General features: G+C 41.9%; 1 protein-coding gene across 6 annotated transcripts in view; it reads left to right on the forward strand.

Moving 5' to 3' along the window:
• The first annotated feature begins 1,059 nt into the window (after positions 1-1,059).
• The window catches only part of PCDH15 (protocadherin related 15), a 1,356,473-nt gene continuing 1,338,316 nt past the window's right edge, over positions 1,060-19,216 (forward strand). For 3 of the 6 annotated variants that reach the window (XM_048859211.2, XM_075130916.1, XM_048859220.2), the window contains exon 1: positions 1,060-1,990. The gene's annotated coding sequence lies outside the window, so the exon portion shown is untranslated. The remainder of the gene's footprint in view (positions 1,991-19,216) is intronic. The other 3 variants (XM_075130917.1, XM_048859221.2, XM_048859222.2) reach the window with 2 other exon arrangements.

Here is a 19,216-nt window from a genome sequence, read left to right on the forward strand (position 1 = left end):
AGACTAGTTTCTAAAATTGTGAATTGACAGTGAGTTTTTTTAATTTATAAACATAATGGTACCTTTCCTCAAATCAAGTGCTAACAGTCAAGGCCCTGGTCCTGCCAAGCATTTTTCACTCAAATAATACATCCAGATCACTGAGTGGAACTGCTTATATGATTAATACCTGCTAATGTGGAGAATTTCTTGAGGTATTTATGTCCCTCAAGATGTACATTCCTAGGGGCTAGAGATTGGCACATTTTGTAGGGCTCCCCCTACATATCAAAATGTGGAATCCCAGATTACATTGCCAGAAATTAAGGTTTGAACCAGCATATTTTGAAGAAGGGCATCTTTTGACATGACACATTCTTCCCTAAAGTTTGATGGGTAAGTCCAATAATTTCCCACATGGCATTTAGGGATAGACTAATGATAGGAAAATGAAATTGGCAGTTTATACACTTCAATCTGGATTTTGAATCACTACTTGTTCTCCCTGTCTTTTGACTGACGTTTCCTTTTTGATGTCATGAAGTATGTTGCTACTACTGCTGCATGCCAAATACAGTGCACTTAAACAGTCTCCTTTGCCACTGTGTTGCTGCTTAGATAAACTGATGAGAATGGAGTAGCAAAATCATTCTGAAATAGCTTTCAGAATCATTACTTTACATTAATATCAGCATTATTTGACCTAATACATATTTGCCATCAGCCTCTAACAAATAGTGCTTCGAATTAGAAAGGAAATGTTTGTTAAAGGTAGCACTACTAGCTAATTGTTATTGGTTTTAGTTTCAAAGGTGCATTCATGAGAAGGTTTTCTAAAGCACAAATAGCGACAGCAGCCAAATAAACTAATTAGCAATGCAGGTATCGCTTGGGGGTATGAAACACTTGTAGATTTAGGTTATTGGCTCATCAAGTATGTGCATGAGAGAGGAAAAAACAGCCCTTATCTTTCCCAGTGTAGAATTTTAGTTTCTTAACTCTGGCTTTTTACGGTTTGCTCCAGATCGCATTTCAGATGTTTTACTGATTTCCACCTAACTTGAAACATTGCAGTATTAAGCAGACGGGTGACTTGGAGACATAAAGCCGGGAAGCAGTGTCAAAATCCTCTACAATGCATTAGTGACTCTCTCCTTCGGTAGGATACAGGAGATCTACACGGCGCTGATGGTAATACCCTCCCCTCTGACGGTATGTACCACAGTGATGTGCGGCATGAGCAATGAGCTGAGACTATCTGGCTTGTTTCCTGAGCGATCTTCCCCTGTACGCGCTAGATAGCAAGGAGCGAGGGCTTTTTCCCTTCCTCAGCCTTGCAACGCACGGGCTGTGTGTTCTCCCAGGCTGCGCTGCACCAGGAGCCCGCTGCTTCCCAGAGCCGCCTCCTTGCAGCCCGGCTCTTGCCATCCGCCCGAGCTCTTGACGGACGTGGGTCCCCCTTTGCGTCTCTGCCGAGGTGCGGCTCTGCGCGCTTCACCTGTCAGGAAGGCTGACGCGCCCCTGCCCAGCAGCCCGCGCCCACTGGCGACTCGGCCGGCTCCTCCACCGCCACCTTCCCGCCGGGCTCGCAGGCGGCGGCGGCGGCAGCAGCGCCCCGCGCCCCCCTCTCCCGCCCCCCACGCGCGCTCGCACCGCCGCGGTGTTTCCCCCTCTCCGGTTCCCTCTCGAACATCAAAGTTTTCCTCCCTCCTCCGAGCCCCCTCCCCGCCCCCGAGCCCTTATTACTGCGCAGCCGGTGCACAGAGGGCTGGCAGCGCGGCCAGCAGATGACAGCGCTTAGCGGCGGGAGAAGCGGCAGCGCCTCGCCGGCTCCCCGCGCTGACTCTGCCCGCTGAGGCCCCGGGGAGTCCAGGGCAGCTTCCCCTGGAGGAGGAAGACGGGGACTGAGCGGCGGCCAGGCGCGACCCAGCAGCCGGGCTGGGAACCGTGCGGGGCTTGCAGCGGCAGCGCGGCTGGGGCTCCGCGGAGGTGGCTCGGTCGGGGCTGCGAGGTAAGGACCTGCGAGGCTGGGGAGCCGGGGCTTCTCTCCCCACTGCATGTCGCCGACAGGTGGCGGGAGCAGCAGCCGCCGCGTCCTGCCCGCCCGAGGGGACCGCGGCGCCAAACGCCCCCCCTTCACCCCGGGCTGTGCGCCCCGCTCCGCGCCGGCCACCCTGCCCGGGGCTGCCGGGCTGTAATGTTAAACACCGCCGCCCGTTAGGCTGCGGCTTGGCTGGTACTGAGCATGCGCCTACCCAGTGAGCATGCTCACTAGCACCTGCTGAAGCCGCTCCCCGGACGCTGCCCTTACCTGGGCTTGCAATATGAGCCGGGGGGGGCGTAAAAAGTGGCAGCGGAGCAAAGCGGAGGGGAGGGACGGGCAGAGTCTCTGCAGGGCGGAGACTGACTGCACGGGAGGGTCAAACAGCTGGAGGCAGGGAAAGGAACGAGCCAAGAGGTAGGGGTCAGAGCAGGGGGGCAAATCCGCGGATAGGGAGAGGCAGGGGGTAACAGTCACCCAGATGGGATGAGCCTGCAGTGGCTGCAAAATGGGGAGTCGAGGGCTGAGAGCCTTCTGCACGCAACCTCTTCGGGACGGTGCAGTTTAGCACCAGCTTCCAAGGGCTGTCTTCTTAAAGGCACGGTGCATCCCAAAGCCTAGACAAGGCAGCTCTTCCCTATCCGCTAGGATGCATTGAGCTGCTAAAGGAGATTTGATTCAGTGAAATATTTTACAGATGTCACCCCCCTTCCAAAATTATAATAGTCATACGTGTTTTTAGTGTTTAAAAGAACCCTTTGTCATTTTATATGACTGCATAAAGCTTCATAATGGTTCACAATTTTGTTTTAGCTGCTGTTCTGATTGCCTGGGTTAGACTGCCTTTTTCTTGTAATCCACTGTGAATGTAGTTTCATTCCTTTAAATTATTTACCTTTTAAAATGTAATTTTTCATTACTCTTAGCACTTCATCATTTACCTTCATTAACACTGTGCAGATGGATGTCATTGTTCTATTTAATTCATTTTAATATTGAAAATATTAATAATAGTAGCTTCAGCAATCTCATCTCACAGTGTTTCTAATATAGCACTTCCTATTTGTATTGTGACACTAGTTTTTAATTCTAGATTTTTTTGTTGCTTTTTTTTAAATATACAAGTTTATTCTTGCGTCTTATGTGACTTTAAAGCTGACTGATTTTCCTGGTTTGGTATCAGAACTTCTTTAGTTTCCTTTGATCCACCAATGGGGATTGCCTTTGGCAAGTGTTGTTTTGCCTCTCTCTCCAACACCTTTCTGCTTTTTCATGTCACCACCTGTGTATAGAGTTTGGTTCCCAAATATTCATCACAGGTCAGATTTTTAAAGCATGAAAGCATCCAAAAATCCCACTAGTTGCCTAAATACCTTTAAAAATCTGACCCAAGGGGCACTATACTGTAGTGTAGGAAATCTTTCTCAAAGGAAAATGTATACTGTAATTTTACTGAACAGAGGTATATGATCCTGAGACATAATGACAACCAGAAATATTCAAAAATCATGAATTTTACACCAGAAAGTAATGAAAGTAAAATAAATAAATACGTTTGGGGTTCTTTTAATTTGCCTTTTGTTTCTGAGCCTTTAGGGTGCACTAGTTTCATACATTTTCAGATACCTTTCCCAAAGAATCCATTTATCTAAAACATTTGTACATTGCGATAACATTCCATACCGTTTTGGGCTTCCAGTAATGTGGGATTTTCCCCTCTCCCTTTGTCACTGAAAACTTATTAAAACCCCTTATTTGTGTAAGTAATTCCCCATCCTGCAAACACTGAACTGAACACTTTACTCTTTGATTACTTCATTTGTTGCATGCATTAGTGTTGATTTTTTAACTGAATTGTTTATACTTCTAGTTGCATATTTTAATTTCCTAGCCTTTTTATGTATGCTATGTGTTTTGTTCTGATACATTTCAATGATGATCTTCATTCTGACAAGTATACTGTTCTGTACTGCCAAAACCAATGACTGTGAAGATGAATTATCCTGTTACTCCTTTGCATTGGTTGCAGTTGTGCACCCACCTTATAGCAGTTTAATCTACACACATATCCCTGGTTTGCTTATGAGAATGTCATGGGGGACTGTGTCAAACCTTACTAAAATCAAGATATATCACATCTACTGCTTCTCTCTCCTGCCATTAACCCTGTCAAAGAAGGAAATTAGGTTGGGTTGGTATGATTTGTTCTTGACTGATCCATGCTAACTATTCCTTAAAATCAGATTATCTTCTATGTATTTACAAATTGATTGCTTAATAATTTGTTCCAGTATCTTTCCAGGTATCAAAGTTAGGATGACTGGTCTTTAATTCCCAAGTCCTCTTTGTTCCTCTTTATAGAGACTTAGGGCTAGATTCACAAAGTTTAGGTGCCTACATCCCAATTTTAGGCTCAACTGCAATCCCCGAAACTTTTGCCAAACCATTTAGGCACATAAACTCACTGGGTGCCTACATTTTCAGAGTAAAATTTCTTTAGGTGCTGAAGCTTCTGCCTCTAAGATTTATGCTACTGCCTTATTCTAGGTATCTGGATGCCTAAATCCCATCTAAACCCCAGAGTGATTCATAAACTAGGGAAGATGGGGGTGGAGATAAAATTATTCTCACATGTGGGACCCAATATGATAGGTGATCTTAGAGGCTGCTATGGGATTGGGTCCCATTCAAAATGTAGCTGGAGGAAGACATAGGTCACCATCCACCTTATAAGTTCCAGCCTAGTACAGTAGTTAGAGCACTTGCCTGGGATATAGGAGAACCAGCTTTAATTCCCTCTTGGCAGGGGGAGAATTTGAACAGGGGTCTCCCCCAACCCAGATGAGTGCTCTAAACACTGGGCTAGAAGTTACAGGCGGGTACCACTCCCACCCTGGCTGTTTTTGTATGGAGTTAGGCACCTGCTTAACTCATTCATATGATGGCACCTAAGCTATTTTACTCCAGGAGAGGTTCCCATTCGTGGATCACAAGGCAGAGCTAGATGCTTATCTGCAGCTGGGACTTAGGCACTGAACTCTGTGACAGGTGGGCCTTAGACAAACCTTTCTGGTCAGTATCTCCCATTGGCTGTTTTAGGCAGCTCCCTGCCTATATGCTAGCTTTTGTTGATCCCACTCTGAGGCATCTCTCCCCATTCATTGTATAGGAAGTTTAAGCACCTAACTCAGGATTAGTGAATTGTGGTGGTGTTCCTGTGACTTTCTTGGTTCCTGGAATCTAGATGATGTGATAACTGGGTGTTGCAATTCCTATGTCCCCTTTGTGAGTCTAGCCCTTAAGTTTCTTCCTCACTGCTAAGAAAGGCAATTTTTGTTTAACGTGGGGTGGCTGAAGCGTGGAAACTACTCTGAGGTAAAAACACAGTGAGGACAAAGACATTTCAGTTTTAGCAGTGAGGAAAAGGCCTGAGAAAATTTCTCTAGATTAATAGCAGAAGGCAATATGCTCATATGATTGTGCCAAAGTAGAGGAGTGCAAATTTTGTTACGAAAACTTGATCAATATGTATAACAATGACAGGGTGGAGTCTGTCTAAGGAACAATGGTAGATTTTCTGCCTAATTGCTTGTACTTAAAATATATTCCTAAGTATTTCATGTACTGTTTACAATGCTTTACACTCATTTCAGAGTTTTGTGTACACTAAATGTTTGTTTGCTATAGGCCATACAATTTCTAATCTACAATGGAAGTAGACTAATAAAGAAAAAAATACCTTCTTTTAGGGTTTTGTATAAAATAGCCCTGCAATTTAACTCTTTAGAATGCTTTTCCAAATTACAAAAATACCCATCTTTGTGTCCAATTTTAAAATTTCACAATTGTGTCCCTAACCATCACAATTAGCTACCCTGGACCAGAGGATTTAGGAGTAGCAAATCGTGACAGACGCACTCCCATTCAAACAATTTGATACTCATACCCCTGGATTAGGGGGGTGGAAAGGCGTGAGATAGCAAATAATGTCACGTAACCCTCCATTCACCTTGCTACCCCTAGACCAGAGGTGGGAGATGGCTAGGCCTAGCAAATTGTGACAGGTGTACCCCTCCATCAAAATTCGCTGTCAGCAAATTGTGTCAGGATGGCAAAAAAAGAACACCCATAGAAGTTAGTATCTACTACCAGTGCGTGCCAATTGAATACCTCTCAAAGCTGATTGCAGATGGTTTTAGATAAGATCATCAAAGTTGGATTGGGAGGGAAAATGAGGCTGAATGAATGCCGAGAGGAGCATCCTGTGCCTCAAATGCGATAATTTATGCATTTGGGTAACTGCATTTTCACCCCTTAAACGTTGCCTTTTCCCGGAGAGATTTTTGTTGTGACTTGCTGCATATGCTACTTGTTAATGCAAAATTCCTTTTGCAGTTTCTTCAAGTATAATATGAACAACTTTAAAACTACCTATGCTAAGAAAGTTTTTCAGTGCATGGGGGATTGGGCCCGTTTCCTCAGTTTCCAATGAGGAAAGAAATGCCTGGTTCCAATCTTGTCTCAGATTTTTAATCCCCTCCTTCAGCAGTGGGAGGCAGGTGGGTAAAATGCTACAGGGAGACGATACTGAAACTCAGCAGCTGTGCTGTGGGTGTTTTGATTTTCCTCCACTTGAACATTAACTAAGAAAAGAACTTGCTAGGGTGATAGAGTCCCACAATTTTGCAGATGGTCTTTCTGGATTAAGGACAAGCCCGATCCATCTCCTCTCAATAGGCAGTGCATAAACAGTGGAATACACGCGCACACACACACACAAAGCTGAATTTGCTTAAAGGACTGGTGGAAGAGAAGCAATGTCCGGGCTTTAATATTTGCATATGGCAATCATCGAAATAAATGAACCGGTTAGTATTCCGATCTTGTAATACTTGGTGTGGTAGAAAGGCTGCTGTTACATTTCATTTCCCATTCCGATTTTATTTGTGGAAGTGGAATAATGCTGGATAGGTTATCTGCTGTCTGCTCACATGTGCCTTCTCTTCATATCTCAGGGCATCCTGCAAAGAAGAGAGCAGGGAGGGGAGCTCACCTTTGATATTGATTCATCTTTTAATATTATTAAAAGAGTAAATCGCAGTGAGAAACCCTTCCAGGCTTGGGAGGTAATGGATGTGTTTCATGCTCGGGGCTGTAACTTCTGTGCTGCTGCAGGGTGACCTTTTCCCTTGGACTCCTGGTCAGTGATCTGACACTTTAGTAGTCAGTGGTTTGCGCCTTGCGTGCAGATCATCCTTCCACTTGCATGTTGGACCTCTGCATTTCAAATCTTGGTGCTAACTAGTGAAGTCCATCAGAAAGCCAGCACTGTGGGTAACTTGCAACGTTATTCATCGTCTCCAGGCAAGTACTCAAGGCTTGTCCTGGGAAGAGCAAATGCCAAACTATAGGGGCTGGGGAAGGGGCATGGTTAGTGGGGTGCTGTACTGGGCATTTGCTAGGGGAAGCAGATTGAAGTTTAGAGCACCTGCTCTCCTCGCTGTTGAGTAGCCATTACTAACAGGTGTGTGTATTTTAAAACATAGTTTAATGTGCAAGGTTTTGTTAGACATTCTCTGAATCCATTTTTTATTTAGCTTACTATATTTAAAAAACAACCCCGCCCTCTTCTAAAACAGAAGCCAGCAACCTCTGCTCCCTATGGGAAAGGTGTATTGTTAAAAGTGATGGCTAATAAAAATTTGCCCTTCAGTTGTCCTATTTCTTTGGAAGACATGTAACAGGTAAGATGACACACTCTTTGGAGATCGGATAGGAGTGAATGGGATGAATAAATAACATTTCACCCTTAACTGAGAATATTTTTGGGTTTTGATAGTCAGAAGCAGAAATTTGGGATTTACACCCCCCTTCCCCAGACTGTGTGTTACAAGTAAGTAAATATTTTCAAGACTACACCCCAACCTGGAAATAAATGAAAACTGTTTCTGCCCTGCATGCCTACTAAGTACAGCTCTCTTAAAAGGTGGTATCTTTTCCTAGGTCCTAGCAGGGTAAAATCTGCACAGTTGGTCAGTCACATCATTTAAATAAAGTGCTTTGGTAATGGCATGAAGACACTTCTTCATAATGCTGCAGCGGCAGAAGCCATGCTTGGGTTATATACATAGCACAGCATGTACAATAAGGGTCTTAATTCCATCATATTTTTATTTTTTGGCAAATTTTAGAGCTGTATGAAATATAAACTGAAAGATGTTCCTCCCTGATTAGGGATATTCCCATTTGTACACAGCCTCAATCCTTATGCTGTTGATATTGATAACCCCACTTATGCCACCCTCTGGAAGGTATGGCGGCTGAAGTTCACTAATTACTTAAGCAATTTTAAAGAGGGAGTACATAGCCTAACAAGTGTTTAAATTAGTTGTCTGAGGAACTGGATTACAGTTTGTCAAATTGTTCTGCTACGCAAAACCCGATGTTTAATGAGTACATTGTATCATTATGCTTTTATTAAAAATATAATTTAACCGTTGCAACTTTTTAATGGAGATTAGATCTTGTTTTTTTGTGACTATTTCTTTGCCTTTTAAAATAATTGTAAAATAAGAAAATCCCCAAATCCCACAAAAAACAAAATAAAACCTGTCTCTTTGAAAGAGAGGTGCTGATATGAAATCAAATGTATTTTGTAAATGCAGGTTCTCGGTCAATTTCTTATGTATGTATTTGGCTGTTGATAACATCTACTAAGTGTGCAATACATGTAGTTAAGCTGTGTGAGTTGCTTAAAAAAAAAGTCATGCTTTTACTCACTGCTTTTGTTTAACCCCTTGATATTCTGAAGTCACTTCATTCAGTTTAGTGGGGAAATACCAATGTACAACAGCTGTGATTCTGGCCCAATATATTGTCTTTGAATGGCTGGAAGCCTCCGTTCCAACGTGGTATAGGTTCTGGGCCAAATGCTGTTCATGTAAGCAGTCTCATTAATTTCATCTGGTCAGTTTGTGAGAATAAAGTAAGTAGAATTTAGCCCCAGATTTGAAAAGGAATGTGGTTCTGAGGTGGTTCAAAGAGTTGATTGTATGTGGCGGACAACATGTGTGACTCCTGTATGTTTTATCTGAGCAATAGCTACAAAGAACATGGACAAAAAGGAAATTAATGTATGCATTTCTAAAAGGAGAAGACTTTCAGACTTGGGGGTAGAGCTTTCAAGTTTCCCTAAGGCCTGATCCCAATGGATGTTTTTCTGTTAACTTCAGTAGGCTTTGAGTGAGGGTGTGGGTGAATCTCCTAGGAGGGGCAGAAAGGAAAATAACTTGGTGCTTTCACAAAAGGGGCAAGTTTGAATTCTTATCCTCACAGTTCAGCAGCCATACATAATTTTGCACATTTGGCTAGTTAGGACAGAGGGTCATAGGTCACCATAGCACCAGGAGTAGAGTACTTGTAAACTTGTATGGATATGCTTACTTGGAACTTAAAAATATGCTTTATAGTTGTTCTAGTCTGTCATTTGGCATTCAATTTATAAGCACGAAAATCTGAAAATAAGAAAAATAATCTGGAAGCAAATTTCAGTTTTAGGAATAAGACTAGAGTAAAACTGGCTAGTTTGGCAAACCAAACCTTTTTAGCCCTACAAATTAACTATGGATTTTCTGTTCCATAAAAATCAGAAAACTTCAAGCAAAGGTGAAACAAATCTTAGAGAAACTTGCCAGTTTTGTGTCTGAAATTACTAGTTTTCCTGGGTTCAGATTTTGGTGTGAAAGTATTTCAAAGCTCTAAGTCAAGGTGCAGTGGTGAAATGAGTAGAAATCCATTTCACATGTACTTAGTTCTTAAATTAAACAGTCAGATGAAGTCAGTGTAGTTACTCAGATTTGCACCAGTTGGTAAGTGAGATTCGATCTGGGCCAAAGGTTTTCTGATTAATCAGTTTTCCACTGACAATTTTTATGATTTTCTTTATAAACCCTGGAAAAGAGTAGTAATAGTGGAAATGCTTATTTCTCAAAGATCTGTAATCATAACTTCCTGTTAAAATAAAAATAACTGATTAAAGGGAAACAAAAAACCAAAACCAAAACCCCTCGAAGGTATGTATATATTCATTTTGCTACTCCTAAAGCATGTTATATTGTAGACTTATTAGCATGACATTAATTGGGGGAAATAATCCCTGAATCCTTAAAAACTGTTAGGAATTCAACATAGCTAGGCTTAAAAAAACTTTCATAAAGCTTGAGGAGGCTAGGTGAAGAAGAGCTTGTATGCAAAAACGCTAACTCAGCAGTGATTAGTGTTGAATGATGCTTTGGCTGTAATCTTGGTGGTGGTTGTGTTTATGCGTTCTCTAACTTTAAGATGGCATACTTTTCTCTGATGACTACTTTATATGATTCAAAGCTGCTGCTTTGGAAGCAGTGGCATGGAAACACATAAGTAATGGGATTAAACACTTAATTGTTCAGTGACTCACAGCTGGGGGCACTTAAGATCATGTGTATTTTAAAACCAGACTAAATATTTCTCAACAAAATATAGGGCAAGATATTTTTCCTAGATCCACATGCTGAGGAGAAAGGACCCTTCTGTGCATGGTGCTTGCCCCTCCAGCATGGAGAGGGGTCATCTGCTTCTAAAGATTGCATATATCTGCCATCATGGTTCTAGGGCTCTGGTTACTTGGGGGAAGTGGTCGAGGCTGAGGATAAGCACGCTGCTGAGTCAGTTCCCTAGATGGTGTAAATAGCCTTTGTGACACTGAAGTTGTCAGAACATACAGCAAGTGGTAGCATTACCCATTGCCAGTTTACACCTGCTGAGGATCTGTCCCATTGCCTTGTCTCCCTTGCCCCCAGTGGGAAGTACCGTAGACGGTAAATGAAGATAAAGGATGTATTGATTTTCTGTGCGTTGGGTAACCCTCCTTCAAGGAGGTTTTTGGGGCACTTAGTAGCAGAGGAGTTTGACAGTGTACGTCCATTGGAATACTGTTGCTGGGAGCCAGTCCTGATGTCTGGGAGCCACTGTAGATGCACAGGGTCTCTGTGAAGATTCTTTATATACAATTCTGATTGAAGTAATTATACTGAAGTCAATTACTAAAAAAAAAAGCCGTTACTAAAGATTTACATTAGTGTACTCTAAGAGCAAAATCTAGCAGTCTTTTATAGGTGGGGCTGGTAGTCTGTTATGAATGCTGTCTGACACTTCCCATTATAAGACCGTGTTTTCAGTTGTTTACAATTTTGCCAAAGTTCAACCGTTCAGGCTGAAAATTTCCATGCTAGGTGTCTGCTTCAGGTTGAATAGTTCTCGAAAATGTCAGCCAAAATGGTTCAGCCGTTTTGGAGAACAAGATTAGGGAAAATATATTGTTTTTCTATGTTTAAAAAAAAATCCGGTGACTGTTGCTTTGGAAAGATCTAATATCCCCATGCTTTGGAGTAGGGACCGGAGATAAGTCAGAATCTGGGGGCAGCATGGGCCATTATAGCAGGTACAATGGAGAGACAAGAGGGGAAATCAAATCAGTATCTTAGATGTCTGCATACTAACACAAGAAGTATGAGAATAAACAGGAAGAATTAGAAATGCTGGTGAATAAACACAACTATGATATAGTTGGCATCACAGAGACTTGGGATAATACACATGACTGGAGTACTGCTATAGACGGGTACAGCTTTGTAGGCAGAACGCAGGTTGCCAACTTTGTGACCGAACAAAACCAAAGACCATTGCCCTGCCCCTTCTTTGAGGCCCCGCCCCGTTCACGCTATCCCCCCTCCTTCCGTTGCTTGCTCTACTCCATCCTCATCCATGCACTCATTTTCACCGGGCCCGGGAAGGTCCCTTTTCGATCAGGTGTTCGGCTGAAAACTGGACACCTGGCAACCCTAACTTGATGGGGGGGCGGGAGAGGAGGTGTTGCTTTGTATATCAAAGATGTATTCACTTGCACTGAGGTTGAGATGGAAATAAGAGACAGATTTGTCAAAACTTTCTGGGTAAGGATAAAAGGCCTAAAATACCCAAGGGTGATGTCATGGTAGGGGTCCCCTACAGCCCGCCTAACCAGGAAGAAGAGTTGGATGAAGCTTTTTTTAAACAAAATCATCCAAAGCACAGGACTTGGTGGTGATGGGGAACTATCCAGACATCTGTTGGGGAAAATAGTATAGCAGGGCACAGATTATCCAACAAGTTCTTGAAATGCATTGGAGGCAATTTTTTATTTGAGAAGGCAGAGAAAGCTACTGGGGGGAGACTGTTCTAGATTTGATTTTTAGGGAGGAACTAGTGGAGAATTTGAAAGTGGAAAGCAGCTTGGGTGAAAGTGAAAATGAAATGATAGAATTCATAATTCTAAGGAATAGTAGGAGGGAAAACAGTGCAATAAAGATAATGTATTTCAAGAAGAAACACTTTAGCAAACTCAGGGAGTTGGTAGGTAAGATCCCATGGGAAGCAAGTTTAAGGGAATTGAGGGATTTGGAAGTTTTTCAAAGAGATATTAAGTGCACATCACCGTGCCTCAGTGGGAATAAGGAAAACTTGGGGAATTACAGATCAGCCAGCTTTAGCTTCAATACTCGGACAGATAATGGAGCAAATAATCGAGTTGCATACACCTAGAGGATAATATGGTGATAAGTAATAGTCAGCATGGATTTGTCAAGAACAGATCATGTCAAACCAACCTAATAGCTTTCTTTGACAGGGCAATAAGCCTTGTGGATGGGGGGGAAGAGGAGAGGGAAAGCAGTAATGTGGTGTTTCTTGACTTTAGTAGGGCTTTTGTTACTGTCTTGCATGACCTTCTAATAAACAAACTGGGGAAATACAACCTAGATGGAAGTGCTATAAGGTGGGGTGCATAAATGGCTAGAAAACTGTGGGGTCCTGCAGGGACTGATCTTGGGTCCGGTTCTGTTTAATACCTTCAAAAATGATTTAGATAATGGCATGGAGAGTATACTTATAAAATTTATGGAAAATACCAAGATAAGACAGGTTGCAAGTGCTTTGGAGATAGGATTAAAATTCAAAATGATCTTGACAAACTGAAGAAATGGTCTGAATTAAATGGGATGAAATTCAGTAAGCACAAATGCAGGGTACTCCACTTCGGATGGAACAATCAATTGCACACCTACAAAATGAGAAATGACTGTGAAGGAAGGAGTACTGCAGAAAAGGATCTGGGGTTATAGTGGATCACAAGCTAAATGAGTCAACAGTATAACATGGTTGCAAAAAAGGCAAACATTATTCTGAGATGTATTAGTAGGTGTGTTGTGACCAAGACATGAGAAGTAATTCTTCCACTCTATTCTGCACTGATAAGGCCTCAATTGTGTCCAGTTCTGGGTGCCATAATTCAGGAAAGATGTGGCTAAATTAGAGAAAGTCCAGAGGAGAGAAACAAAACTGATTAAAGGTCTAGAAATCATGATCTCTGTGGGAAGATAACCTCTAAGGATAGGACAAGAAGCAATGGGCTTAAATTATAGCCAGGGAGGTTTATGTTGGACATTGGGGAAAAAAATCATAACTGTCAGCACTGGAACAAATTGACTATGGAGGTTGTGGAATCTCCATCATTGGAGGTATTTAAGAACACATTATATAAACAGCTGTCAAGAATCATCTAGGTATTACATAGCTCTGTCTTGGGTGCAGGGAGCTGGATTAGATGACCTCCTGAAGTCCCTTTCAGTCCTACTGTTGTATGATTTGTCAAAGGGGGCCTTAGTGTCAGAGATGTGCCTTTTGTTGTGACCATGAAAATAAACCCAGATTTGGTAAAGTTATAATGCAGTTCATAGTACAGACTTACTAGAATTGAACAGCTAAAATCTCTGAAGATTCCGTCTTCTCTGAGCATGCTCAAGCTTCTCACATCTCTTACTGTTGACCAGACTGTGCATGCACCATTCCCACAGAGTGACTGAGCATGCTGGTGGGACAAAGCCAGACTTTCTCTGTTATGGCCAAATATGGGAATTGAAAGAAGGGAGCCTCTCTCCTGTGCTCCAAGTGCCCTCTTCCCCCACCTTCTGCTGGTACCCAGGCAGTGTGAAGGAGAAAGGGATCTGATTCAAATGCAGAAGGAACAAGAGCTGGATCATAGGGCATTCTTAGGGTGGGCTGGGGGAGCAGACTGTGACAAGGAGCCTGACAAGATACAGGTAGGGGGGGCTGGCAGGGTGGAAGAGACTGGGACTTGCTGGCAACTCTTGGAGTCAGATATGGGAGCTAGGTGGGTGGGGAAAGACAAGAAGCCAGTCAGTGCTTAATTTATGCCTGGGCTTGCCAGGGCTCAGCTCTGGCACCTCTAGGCTTGGCAGTTCAGAGCCCTGGCACCTCTGGGCTTGCCGCATCACCTCTAAGCACTGGAGCCAGTGGGTGGTGGTGGAAATGGAGATGGGATGAGGAGCTAAGGAGGGAAGAATCTGAGACTGGTAGGGCAAGGAGACTGGGACAGGAGAGCTGAAGGCACTGAGCTTGGATAAGAAGCCTGATGAGTGGGGACTGGGACTGGGAGTCAGTCAAGATGGGCAATGTGGGTGGGAGTGACTTGAGATTAGGTGAGGGAGAAGAGACAGATAGGGGAACTGTGGAGGTTTTGTAAACGTTCACACCATGTTGTGTCTCAATTCTCTCAAAACATTTGTACAGCTTTGATGAAGAGCCGATTTGGGTTTTGTTTTGTTTTTTTATTCTTTTTTTGTTTTGTGGAAAAGATGAGTTTGCCTTAAGTCAAAAAAGGTGATAATCCATTGCACCACTACAGAAGTGAGAGGCAATGGCTGTGTTAAGAAAGTGGATGTCTTAAGTTATTTTATATCTTCTGTTGGTTTGTTTTGTGGTCTTCATTTGCCCTTTAAAATTGTCTTTTTCCTTTGTCAACTTTTAATTGCATGTTTGTTTCAGAAAATGCATTGTCATATACTTGTGCCAGACTGTTTGGTAATAAAATAGGGGTTCATGATGACTTAGATTGTAAACTCCTTGGGGCAGGGACTGTCTTTTTTTGTTCTGTTTGCACGACACCTAGCACAATGGAGTCCTGGTCTACAACTAGGGCTCTTACATGCTACTGTAATACATGATGTTGATGATGATGAGATGATGATGATGACGATGTAGGAGATCCATCACTTATAAAAGGGTTTTTCAATACCTACAAATGAGGTTGTGGCTTCAGTTAGAAAGCTGAGTGAAATGCACATCTTACACCTTGGCCTTGTTCTTGCTGGACAGTCATTTTGCCTCACTGGTATTGTTTGTTTTGTTTTTTTTCTTTTCTAATTAATCAGTGGCCCAGCAAGGTTTAACTTTGAACTGGTTTAGGATGACCAAAGATTAGGAGTGTCTACTATCCTGAATACTATTGAGGAAAGTGGATGCACTTACCTACATTAAATTGGAAATATTTAAAAGTGCATCCTTTGAACTAAGATCCTTTCCTTTCTGAGGACTCTTATTCACATTCTTTTTTTCCTCTGAGGATATTTTTGTTCAGTTTGGTAGCTTGCACTGTGGAAAAAGGAAAATAATTTGGATGTGAGCTAGCAAGCGAGCTAGTGATTTGGGGAAAGGAGTCTGAGTGCTTTAAATATTAATTTTTTTCCAGAGATTCTTCATTCAAGAGGTAGAATCCAAACAAAGAGGATCTAATGAGGCTCTAAAAGTAAACATTAAAGAAGACAAAGGTTTCATGTTAGACTTCACTATCTGGCCCTGTTTTATTGGGTGCGGTTGATCTTAAATAGTTTTTTCCTTTCCATTAATGTATTTGCTGGGAGAGTTTATGGACTAGGTACTCATTGTTTATCTATTCTGTCAAAATACACAAAAACCAGTAGAACCCATCACTTACCTAGGTGGATAAAGATTGTCCTCTAACCCACCTTATAAGGTAAATTGCTGTAACACAGTAGAAAAAGTATCTTTATCTTTATTATTTATGTGGTATCCTCAATTTCTCTATTTTGTTGTGTGAGGTAGTCCTTATGGGGACCCTTCAAGATAACAATTTTGTTCTAAGTATTAGAAAACTTCCAGAAGCGTGATATTTTAAGATTTTTATTGCTAATACTGAAAGATGATGTTGTTGCTGCAGTTTACATAATTAGATTAAACATGAGAAGTAATCTATAAATACATCATAGATGCATTTCTTCAGAGACACTTGCTTGAGATTAAATCATAAACTAGGGAGATTTATATCTGTCTTTCTTCCAGAAATGTGTTTTAGCTTGATGGATAATGCATGTATACACTATTTTATGCCGTTGTGTATTCACACATAGGATATTCTAAAAATGCTAAATAACCAAATGTAGAATAATTCCTTTCATTTCTTACCTTTAAATTTGGTGATTTATATAGAATAAAATTAAGAATAATTCAAGTATAATGTGACAGACAGAAAATTACAAATAGCTTTCCTTTTGGTTTCTATACCTTCTAAATCTTCCAAGGCAACTCTCAAATCCCCATGATAGCTATTAGTATTAGTTTTCATATTTGGACCCTAAAGTGCTGGAAATCTCTCTAAATCATATAATTTTATGAGATTTCCTTCATCTTGATCGCAATATCAGATGTGCTTTTGAGATATCGAGTTTTGTCTGAAATATTACAAGAATGACTGACTGTTTCAAGGTTTTGGCCACATTTGAACGGATAAGCAGAAAAGAAGTCCCTTCCTAGTCTGCCTATAAGATAAAACCAAAACTGCAAATGTGCATTTGGATCAATCTGCAGACTTGAATCTGCATTTATCCTTTGAGGGGGTTTGGAACTGAGTCTTTGTTTGGCCCATGTCTTGTAGCAGTAATGGTTGCATAAGATAAAGTCTTTTCACTTTCAGTCAAAGCACGCTAAAGTATCAAGATTGTGTGGCACAAGAGCATGTGTTTTTTTGTTTTGGATGATGGTAGAACCATTGCACTGAACTAGTCTGAAACTGAAACTCTGGCTAGTGCCAAAACATCCAGATTACTCTACTTTTAGGTGAGTATGTTCTATGTAACTCTTAGAGCAGATTTTGAACCCTCAATGAGTGCAATCAGATTACTTTCCTAAAAGGTATCTGACTTGGGGACCCCTTGGTACCAACTGGTGGAGGGCATAAGGAGTGTATAGGGGTTTACAGAGGTCTCCTAGCTCTGATGTCTGCAGAATAGCACATTAAAGGGTGGCATGTGATTGTCTCTACAAACAGCCAGTAATACATAAAATCATAAAATACCAGGGTCGGAAGGGACCTCAGGAGGTCATCTAGTCCAACCCCCTGCTCAAAGCAGGACCAATCCCCAATTTTTGCCCCAGATCCCAAATGGCCCCCTCAAGGATTGAACTCACAACCCTGGGTTTAGCAGGCCAATGCGCAAACCCCTGAGCTATCCCTCCCCACAATACACTGGTAGTCCTAATCATTGTGTGATGTATGTATGGATGATATTTAAAGAGTTACATATCTATACTGAAAACTGTTCTTAAAGTATATAAGTGAAGGCAGTTCACCAAAAGGTGATAAACAGGTTCTGTTCAGGCAGGGGGTGGAGATGCTTATCTCCGTCTGGCTTGTCACTGTGTGCTGTGTGCCTTACAATGTAAGTCTATTCACATATGGAGCCACCAACTAATCAAGGTTGCAAAATTGACAAGAGAGCTCGAAATCTACAGAAAAGAACACCTAGCAGGAGGGGGTACAGTTTATGTATAAAGATCAAATGACTATTTGGATTGGCAAGGAGTGAGACACTGAGGAGACAAGTTGAGAATGTGGCTTGTTTGATAGCCAACCTGGCTGAAAAATGCTGGTGAGCACCATTATATAGGACATGACAATAACTAGTTCAGTAAGTCTAAATTCTAGGGTGTATGTTATGATTTTTTTATATGTAGCCATTGGTTTCCGATATTTCTACTTGTTACCAGTTAAATTTCTACATTTTGTTAAATAAACTTTTTGTTTTCACTAGAAACACATCTAAGTCCTGTGTGTTAAATAGAACAGTGATCCTGAGGTGAAACTGGTAAGCTGGTGTATACTGCTTCTTTGGGGGCAGGGGTTTGTGAATTATGTGAGTGTCCAGTGGACCAGGGACTGGTCACTCCAAGGAGATGCTCAGAAGGCTTAAGGGTTAGATTGTGCATTTAGCTAATCTGTAGAGAAAGAGCAGGCCTGGAGGAGAGTGCTTGTGTTGGTGGGATTGGGAAGCTGACCTAAATTGGCAGGCACAGACAAGGCTTCCTCATGCTATGGGCAGGTGGTAGTGAGGTGCCTCAGAGCCTTGGGTGCCCCCTAGGAAGTGTCACAGGGTCTTATCCCTTTATTTGAAATAGCTTGTTTTTGGTATTCGAGTTCTATGATTTTTAATGAAGTCTCCTGCTCCTTGAAATAACGTGCTCATATATTCTTCATAGAATCATAGACTTTAAGATCAGAAGGGACTATTATGATCATCTAGTCTGACCTTCTACACAACTCAGGCCACGGAATCTCACCCACCAACTCCTGTAACAAACCTCTAATTTATGTCTAAGCTATTGAAGTCCTCAAATCGTGGTTTAAAGACTTCAAGGTGCAGAGAATCCTCCAGAAAGTGATCTGTGCCCCACGCTGCAGAGGAAGGCGAAAAACCTCCAGGGCCTCTGCCAATCTGCCCTGGTGGAAAATTCCTTCCCAACCCCAAATATGGCCATCAGCTAAATCCTGAGCATGTGGGCAAGACTCACCAGCCAGACACCCAGGAAAGAATTCTCTGTAGTAACTCAGATCCCACCCCATCTGACATCCCATCACAGGCCATTGGGCATATCTACCTGTACAGAATTTCTCTCTAGGTTGCAAACTTTTTGTGACCAGAGGTTGCAAGTTCAGGTGGAAGAAGATCCATGAGACAGTGTGAAATAAAATTATTTGAATGGCTTATCTCTTCCATCAAAAATGAGGTAAATACACTTAAACTAGAAATGAAATCTGTGAAATTATACAGTGACAATTTAAGTGCCATGTATATGACAAGGAAAAGAGAAATGTATTGCTATTTTGAAAACATCTTGAAGCAGAAATACAATATTGCTTACTGGAAAAAAAAGTTTCCTAAAAAATAAGCAATAAATAGATAAATTGTCTGTCACAAATTCAGTAAATAAGGAGAAATTAAACATCTTGCTAAACTCAGACACCATGTA

Source organism: Caretta caretta, chromosome 7, assembly GCF_965140235.1.
Source record: "Caretta caretta isolate rCarCar2 chromosome 7, rCarCar1.hap1, whole genome shotgun sequence".
Classification (NCBI taxonomy): domain Eukaryota; kingdom Metazoa; phylum Chordata; order Testudines; family Cheloniidae; genus Caretta; species Caretta caretta.